The sequence below is a fragment of the Felis catus genome, chromosome D4 (assembly GCF_018350175.1).
Source record: "Felis catus isolate Fca126 chromosome D4, F.catus_Fca126_mat1.0, whole genome shotgun sequence".
In the NCBI taxonomy this organism is placed as follows: domain Eukaryota; kingdom Metazoa; phylum Chordata; class Mammalia; order Carnivora; family Felidae; genus Felis; species Felis catus.
Window position 1 is genome coordinate 79,952,748 of NC_058380.1, and position 8,381 is coordinate 79,961,128.

At 49.2% G+C, this 8,381-nt stretch overlaps 1 protein-coding gene across 2 annotated transcripts in view; it reads right to left on the reverse strand.

The window, feature by feature from the left end:
• TRAF1 (TNF receptor associated factor 1) overlaps positions 1 to 7,950 on the reverse strand; it is a 30,289-nt gene extending 22,339 nt beyond the window's left edge. Inside the window, exon 1 of one of the 2 annotated variants that reach the window (XM_006939420.5) lies at positions 7,457 to 7,950. The gene's annotated coding sequence lies outside the window, so the exon portion shown is untranslated. Of the gene's footprint in view, positions 1 to 323; positions 539 to 7,456 lie in introns of those variants that run through there. The other variant, XM_006939419.4, reaches the window with a different exon arrangement.
• Between the last annotated feature and the right edge of the window lie 431 nt (positions 7,951 to 8,381).

Genomic DNA, 8,381 nt, shown 5'->3' on the forward strand with positions numbered 1-8,381 from the left:
CCCTGGCACAAATGCGGGACTCAGAAAAGCGTTCGCGGAGGAAACGAATGCGCACCTGGGACTCGCCCCCCTGCCCGCCCCCCTCTCCGGCTTCCCTGTAATCCCGCGTGGGGACGGGACGAGCAGCAGCAACACCGCCAAGCTTGGCTCTCCTGGGTTCGCGCCAGGAGCCGGGCCCAGGGCTCGCGCGGCTGCGGGCTGCTCGGCGCGCAGCGGTCCGCAGAGATGCTGCAGAGCGGTTCCGAAGGCACGCGACCAAACTGGATGTTTTAAGGCACCGAGTCTGGTTTCACCTACATAGGCACGCACACCAGGCCACTTACCCGCCGTGCGTTTGGGTGCATCAGTCAAAATCGTTACGGAACTTGGTGGAATTTTTAAGAGATACGAACGGCCTTCGGTTTTATGAATTTGATGAAGGCTCCTTCTTCATCACGCCTCTGATAGCTGCAGGACTGTTAGCTGAGGGAGGAGGGAGGCGGCCCACTTGGTTGGTTTGCTTTGGTTTTAGTTACCGGGAGAGGCATCTAGTAAGTTCTCTTTATGTGTCAGGGTCTCTTTTTTTTTTTTTTTGTCTGATACTTAACTGTGTTTTTATTTAAAAAAAATTAATGTTTGCTTATTTATTTATTTATTTATTGGGGGGGGGGGAGAATGAGCGGGGGAGGGGCAGAGAGAGAGAGAGAGAGAGAGAGAGAATGAATCCCAAGCAGGCACCCACCCTCAGCCTGGAGCTGGAGGCGACCGATCTCCCCAACCCTGGGATCGTGACCCGAGCTGAAATCAGCCTGATGCTTAAGCACCTGTGTCCACCCAGGTCCGCCCCCCACGCCCAGGGTTTAGTATTTTTTTTTTTTTAATTTTTTTTTCAACGTTTATTTATTTTTGGGACAGAGAGAGACAGAGCATGAACGGGGTAGGGGCAGAGAGAGAGGGAGACACAGAATCGGAAACAGGCTCCAGGCTCTGAGCCATCAGCCCAGAGCCTGACGTGGGGCTCGAACTCCCGGGCCGCGAGATCGTGACCTGGCTGAAGTCGGACGCTTAACCGACTGCGCCACCCAGGCGCCCCCAGGGTTTAGTATTTTAACCTGAGATGTGTTTAAGCCTCCTCCCCAGGGCAGACCTTCTTCTAGCTTCTGAGGGAGTAGCTGATGCTTCAGGCAGAGAGCTGTGCTGCTGAAGGGCGAGCCTTCAGGTCCTCCCTGGAGGGGACACACCTGCTCAAGCAGAGGGTCTCAGGGGCTTCTAATAGTGGCAGCCTGTGGGAAGTTTGACCAGTGGTGTCCTCTGTAGGGTCTTTCAATCCTGAGAGGAAAGGATTGAGTTTTGCATCTCTGGTTTAAAAACTCATTGATTCGGGGCATTTGGGTGGTTCCGTTGGTTAAGCGTCCGACTTCAGCTTGGGTCACGATCTCACGTTTGTGAGTTCAAGCCCCCAGCCGGGCTCTATCCTGACAGCTTGGAGCCTGGAGCCTGCTTCGGATTCTGTGTCTCCCTCTCTCTCTTCTCTCTCTCTCTCTCTCCCTCCCGCACTCGTGCTCTGTCTCTGTCTCTCTCTCAAAAATAAATAAACATTTAAAAATGTTTTTAAATTAAAAAAACCGATTCCCGACTCAGTCCAATCCTGGAAGGATTTGGGACCTGTGAAAGCCATTCTCTGGTCCCACCTCTCTCCCAACCACCTCTCCGCCCCCCAAAACAAAGCAGTGTAAGTGCACCAGCAGCCTGACCTCACTCTCTTCATGTGTCACTTCCTGTTTTCAAATTAATGAGCTCATTTGGTGGAAATTCACCAAGGGAAATAGTTTAATTTTGGAAAGTACCAAAAACTTATCTGTAGTCATTTGGCTTATTCTGGGGGGCTCTTGAAATTGAGGGGGACTCACCAGAGGACCTCTGAGTGCTCGGGGAATGGCGAGGCTGAAGAAATTGAAAGCCAAGCCCCATGAGGCTGAATCTGACTCAGAAAGGAAACGAAACCTTTTGGAGACCACTCATCTCTACCCGGTAGAGGAAAAAAAAAATTTTTTTTTCTAAAAATAAGTTTAAAAAGAAATGTAGTCCGTCTGGCTAAGCCCTAAGATCTGGTGGTCTGAGCGTGAGGCCGCGACTGAGGAACAAGAAAGAGAAGGGAGGTAGGGAGGGTTTGAGCCTCAGCGGTTCCTTTCACATCTGTATCTGCTGGGTTCGTTCTAAGAGGCACCAAAAGACTTCCATCCTCCGCTTCTGCCCCAAACCTTCGGCCACCAGGCTCTTGATATTGAAGTTGCCCTCCTGTGCTCCTAGCCTTTTGAGCTTGTGGCTCCTGAAAGGAGCGATGTGCTGAACGATCAGAAGGACGCTGGGTAATTAAAGCTTTGTGAGCCGTGCTGCACTGTTCGAGCACATGTGACAAGCCCCTTACGTGTCCGACCACCTCCTGGCCTGCCCTATTTCCTAGAGCAGAGATTTTTAATCCCTTCCAAGATGGAAAATAGAAAAACGGCAAAAGCTGACCATGCTCTGACAGCTTGGTACTGGGAGGAAAGGGACTGTAATCTTCCCTCTCTCTGCCTCCACCCGAAATCTCTAAGCGATATATTGGAGGATATATGTATATATTGGAATGAGCACTGGATTAGAAGTCAGACTTGCGTTCCGTTTGGTTTTTCCTCGCCTCTAACCAGTTGTTTGGGATAAATAAATGAATGCTTAAGTCATAGTCCAAAAAAAAAAAAAATAGTTCATAGATTTTTTTTTAATAGTGGAAAATAACCTTAAAGACCATAGAATGGGTTGGGTTTTTTCAAACTTCGTATTAGCTGTAGGACTGTGTCTTTGAATGCTTTCTCTCATGGAACCCAAATAGATAAAACTGTTAGGAGCAGAGACTCTGTCAAACAGAGCAGGTGACCCGGAGCCTGTGCACTGGGCTTCTGTCCTCCCTCGCCTGACCTCTGGGCTCTGGGGATGTGCTTTAGAAAATCACGGACCTAATGAGATGTTCTCAGGTCCCACATGCGGAAACCGGGATTCTCTCCTGGTCTGACTTGCCTCAGCTGTCCCAGGCCGTTCACCCTGAACTCTGACAACCGTGACTTTATATGCGCTGTGGAGTTCAGCTGCTGGTGACCCAGGGCATTAGAGGAAGGGAGACGTTACCCTTGACTGGGTCATCAGCCTTCTGGGGGAAGGCAGGATCGGGTGTCAGCCTAAGCATCTAGAGGATTGGGGTCTGTGGTTATGGTAAAAATGATAACAGTGACAAGAGGTGAACAGATACTCTCAGGGATCCTTTGCACACCATGACTTTTAGTTTACAGAATCCAGGTCTAGGGTACAGGTGTGTGAAGTGGGGCCACCCGACTCCTTGATCCAGACCAATATGGCAGCTCCCCCTCCAGCCCCTTAATTCTGGACATTTCTTTAACAAGAGACACCTTAATGTCTTCTTCGGGGAGAGGAGAGGAACTGAGTCATGGTGATCCATTTAAAGGTCAGGGGGAATCTTCCTGAGGGCGGGCTGGTAGAGGAGAAGGAACTCAGAGAGTCCATTCTGGGGGAGGATAGAAGGTGCGTCACAGTTGCTGCAGACATTTTCAATGACCTCACCCTGCGTATATTTACTGAACATTTACATGGTGTTAGGCCATACGCAAGGCCCCACTCTACCACTGTGAATGACACAGACATGGCTCCTAGCCCATCATGGCTACCATCTGGATGTACATGAACCAACTGCGTGAATCCAGTCAGCTAATGACAGCCAACTGGGCATGCTGCTATTTGTCAACAACCCTTAAAATGTGGAGCCCAGGATGGGCTATCCTCCCTCTGCTTCGAAATACTGACGGCTCCCGATTTTTCCCTTATATTCCTTCTTTTTGTTGCCAGTAACCTGCCTTGTTCCTCGTATTCACAGCCTGTGTTTAGTAAAAACAGTTAGTGAACAGCTTTCCCGTTAGCATTATCTTAATCCCCTCTGATAACTGCTGATTCCTGCGCCAGGAAATGTAATTAAACAGATGATTACAGGCTAGCGGTCACCTAGGAGAGGAGGAGACCAAATTATACTGGGTGCTTCCACCCAAATTCCGTACTTCTCCGGGGTAACTTCTGTACAAGGGATATCAGCGACAAAGTAAAGAAATACACCAAATGATTCTGTGAAAACTTTAGCCTCTCTGCTTTGGTGTGATGATGAAAAATGTCCCCCAAGTTTCCTTCCCTCAGCCTCTGTTAACACTCTGTAGGAAAATTATAATACACTATAATAATTATAATACATATAATTTTTATAATAATATAAAAATAATTATAATACATATAATTTTTATAATAATATAAAAATTATAATACACTATAATTCCTACTCTGTAGGAATAATATAATAGGCAATTTACAACATGTGCCTATTTACAAGTTTTTTTTTTCTTGTGGCCCCACTAGAGTATAGGAGTTATGGGAATATAGGAAATTAGATGCATGAAAGTAGGATTGTATTTGATTTCTTCATTATTGTTGTCGGCTTAGCACAGTGCCTGGCACATGGGAGGCGTTCGATAAACATTTGTTCCATGGGGACTGCCGTGTAACACACGATCCGTGCACATTTTCAGGGAAGGCGAGCATCGTTAATGATGCATCATCAGAACACATTTCAGTATCTTAGACTTGGCCGTTTTTAGGGTGTTGTGATGACAGAGGTAGCATAAATTTGATAAGAAATCTGGGGTTGTTTGTGGAAGGGAGTTTTTAAGTCTGGCGATTTTCACCATCTTAAAATGGTGAGTTTTCCACTCTCCACAGAGTTTCAGATTGTAAGGTCAGGAAGTTCCTTGAATTGCAGGCCTCACAGCTGTCCCTAGGGGGTTCCCAATTATTTGTGGGACTGGCCACTTTGAAACTGCAATGGGGATTTCAATTTATGACACAAATGCCAGTGATACTCATGGGGATAGCGACGTGGTTTAGGCAAAGAACTTGACCGATGGACCCTTTGATAAGGACAAGCTCCTAAGAGGCCAATAATGAGGAAGGCAAACATCTTTGGATTAATACTAGTCACCTACTCCCTCTCTTCACTGTCTCTGGTCACCTGTGTACCCCGCTCTAAAAGCTTGGTTTTACGTGTGTTAAATTCCTTCTTTCACGGTATCTGGCCATCAAGACTCTCCTAAAGGTGGACGCCCCGGGCCTCCAAGGCCTTTTCCTGGGCTACAGACACACTGCTGTGCATTTACACATACTTTTGAGAGATTGGGTTTCCCAGGCTCTCGGCTGGTGCAAAACAAGAAAACTGGATGTTTTAGCTCAACGGCAGTCAACCTCAGGCTGAGGAGGGGCATATCCCACTCCGTCCTGAGGACTCAGCCTGAGAGAGAAAAATCAGGCAGTGGGGAGAGCTTTTGCTTAGGATTCAGGACTGTGGGGAAAGTCCCATCCACCCTTGGGCCTCATTTTCCCCCATCTGTGAACTGGGAGAATGACCTCAGAGGAATCCTTTAGGGCAAACCCTTTAGCCACTCACGCCCTGGTGCTGGAGAAGGGGTACCGCTCTCCCACCTGTCTAGGGGCTCCTTTCCCCACCTGGACCAGGACCACCTCTATAACGGATGCTGGAAGCTTCCACCGGATGCCTCGTCTTTTTGGACTCCAGACTTTTTTTTTTTTTTTTTTTTTTTAATAAGAGAAAACAATGAGAAAAACCTCCTCTGATGAATTTCTTTCAGAGCTCGAGCCAGATGAATTCCCAGCACAAGCCAAGACTTGGCAGCAAGAATGCGGGATGGGGAGTAAGAGGCTAAGAATCACGGCTATAGCTAGTACTCTGTCGAAATAAGAAAACAATGCCCAAGCTCGGGGCTGGGGAGGGTTGTGAGTGTGGGGTTGGTATTTGTTCATCTCTTCTGACCTTCTTATCTTACAGAAGGGAAAATGGGGGCCCAGGGAGGGGAATGAGCTTGCACAGCAAGTCACAGGTCCAGAGGGGTCTTCCTCTATGTTCTGGTGCTCTTTTGTCCCAAGATGTCTCAGTAATACCCCGTCCTGTCTTGTTCCAGCCTGCATGTTGCACACAGTGGGGGCCCGGTAACTATCTGTTATGAGGGGCTTATTTGCTATCTTAAGAGGATCCAGGGATAGTAGGAAGATATCCGTCCTACCATTCACACCTGTAGGTTCCCAGCGTGAATTTTAACAAATACACTTTTAGCTTAAACCATGAGCCTCTTTGCTCATTTTATTTTATTATTTATTTTTTTTTTAGGCTTATGTATTTATTTTGAGAGAGAGAGCAAGCAAGGGAGGGACAGAGAGAAGAAAGGAGAGAATCCTGAGCAGGCTCCCGAGTGTCAGCACAGAGGCCGATGCGGGGCTTGAACTCTCGAACCTTGAGATCACGACCTGAGCTGAAATCAAGAGTCGGATGCTTAACCGACCGAACCACCCAGAAGCCCCTATTATTTATTTATTTTTAAAGTGAGCTCAGGGCGCCTGGGTGGCTCGGTCGGTTAAGCGTCTGACTTCGGCTCAGGTCATGATCTCATGGTTTGTGAGTTCAAGCCCCGCGTTGGGCTCTGTGCTGACAGCTCAGAGCCCGGAGCCTGCTTCAGATTCTGTGTCCCCCTCTCTCTGACCCTTCCCCTCTCACACTGTAGCTCCCTGTCTCTTAAAAATAAATAAACATTAAAAAAAATTAAAGTGGGCTCTATACCCAACGTGGGGCTTGAACTCACAACCCCCAGATCAAAAGTCACATGCCCTACTGACTGACTGAGCCAGCCAGGTGTCCCGTGTTTGCTCATTGAAAAAGAACCATAGTATATACATTCAGCAACACTTTCTGGGGGAGAGCGTTGTCTTAATCATTTGGGAGCTGTAACTGACGCATTTTGGAAATGTAAAAATCGAATAGGCCAGAAAAGCCATTCTTTGTGGCTGCCATCCTCGGGTACTATCGTTGGTAACCAGTGTCCGGCCACACAGCCTGAGCCTTGGGTAGGGTCCGCCGGCCTCTCTGCCCCTCTGATGCCTGCAGCTGGAGCTGCCCGGGGAGGCTGGGGCCCTGGCCCCAGCCTCTGCCCAGTGTTGCTTCTCCTTTCAGAGAGAACATGTCTGCACACAAGCCCTCCTGAACCAGCTTGGAATCCCTCCAAGGACAGACCTGGAGACCAGCCAGGAGCGAGGGTGCTCCTGGGAAGGACGCATCCATGGGAAGCAGAGACCGTGGCAGGCTTGCAGGATGGCCAGGTCTTCCGAGGTTTGAAGAAAAACTGGAAATCTGGATTTTTATGCAGAACGTCCTGATTTTTAGAACGCTCCGTGAGCCGAAACACAAATCCAAACTGGACAAGCGTCCCCACAAACTGTGGGCTCCTACTTGCGCCCCCTGATGGAGCCTGGCACACATGTGACCTAGGCAGGCAAGCCCTGCCCAGAGCTCACCCAGACTTTGCACGAACTGTGTACTTACCCAGGTGCAGACCTTGCAGGCACATGATGGAGAGAAGTCATCAGACGTTTACATACACTCGCTATCTCCTATGACATCATCGTAGTCTGTTAACTTTCCAGCTAAGGAGACCGAGTGTCATCTCCAAAGTCAAGTAGCTAGCGTGTGGCTGGGCTTGCACCCTGGGCTGCAGACCACAAAGCTAGTGAATGGCCACCCAAACCGCCTCCCAGGTGCCTGTACTCCCAACTGAAAGCCTGCTGATTTGCATCCCTTGCTAAACTCAGCTCCTTGTGCTCAGGGACTGTGTCTCATCTGTTGCTGCGTCCCCATCCCCTAGCACAGGGCACAGTGGAACATAGAAAGTGCTCAATAAATACTTGGTTGGGGGGGCTGTCCTCAGGCAAACAGACAAGTGTGCATAGACAGTCCCTATGAACCCACGTAGAGTCACCTAACTCTACCATGCCCAGGAACACCTGGACACTCAACCTCCCACGGGAACACCCCCCTGCCCCCGTCCCCCACCTCCCAGGGCATCCAACCGAGCTGGGCCTCCCTGAGCCCCCCTGCCAGCCTCGCCCAAAACCTTCACAAATCGTTTCCTGGAAATCTCAAGGCGGCTGTGGTGTTCTTTTTCCCTAACTCAGGAGACAACTCAGCAGTTTTGTTTTTCAAAGTCTGGGACTCATAAACCTGGAATCCTTTCTTCGTTTTTTCCACTAGAATTTTCCTTGGCTGGACGCCTCTCCCCAGGGCCTTGGCCAAGAGGTTACGCTCAGCACGCCCTCTGCCGGGCTCGGTCCTCCCAACCCAGTGGGCAGTTGCAGAGGGGGAAAGACGGGACCTGTCTCAGATGCAATCGCTTTACAGAGGGGGAAACTGAGTCAGGCGGTGGTAATGGGGTGAGGTTGGGGAAGGTAGGCTCCTTCCAAGTATGTGCCAA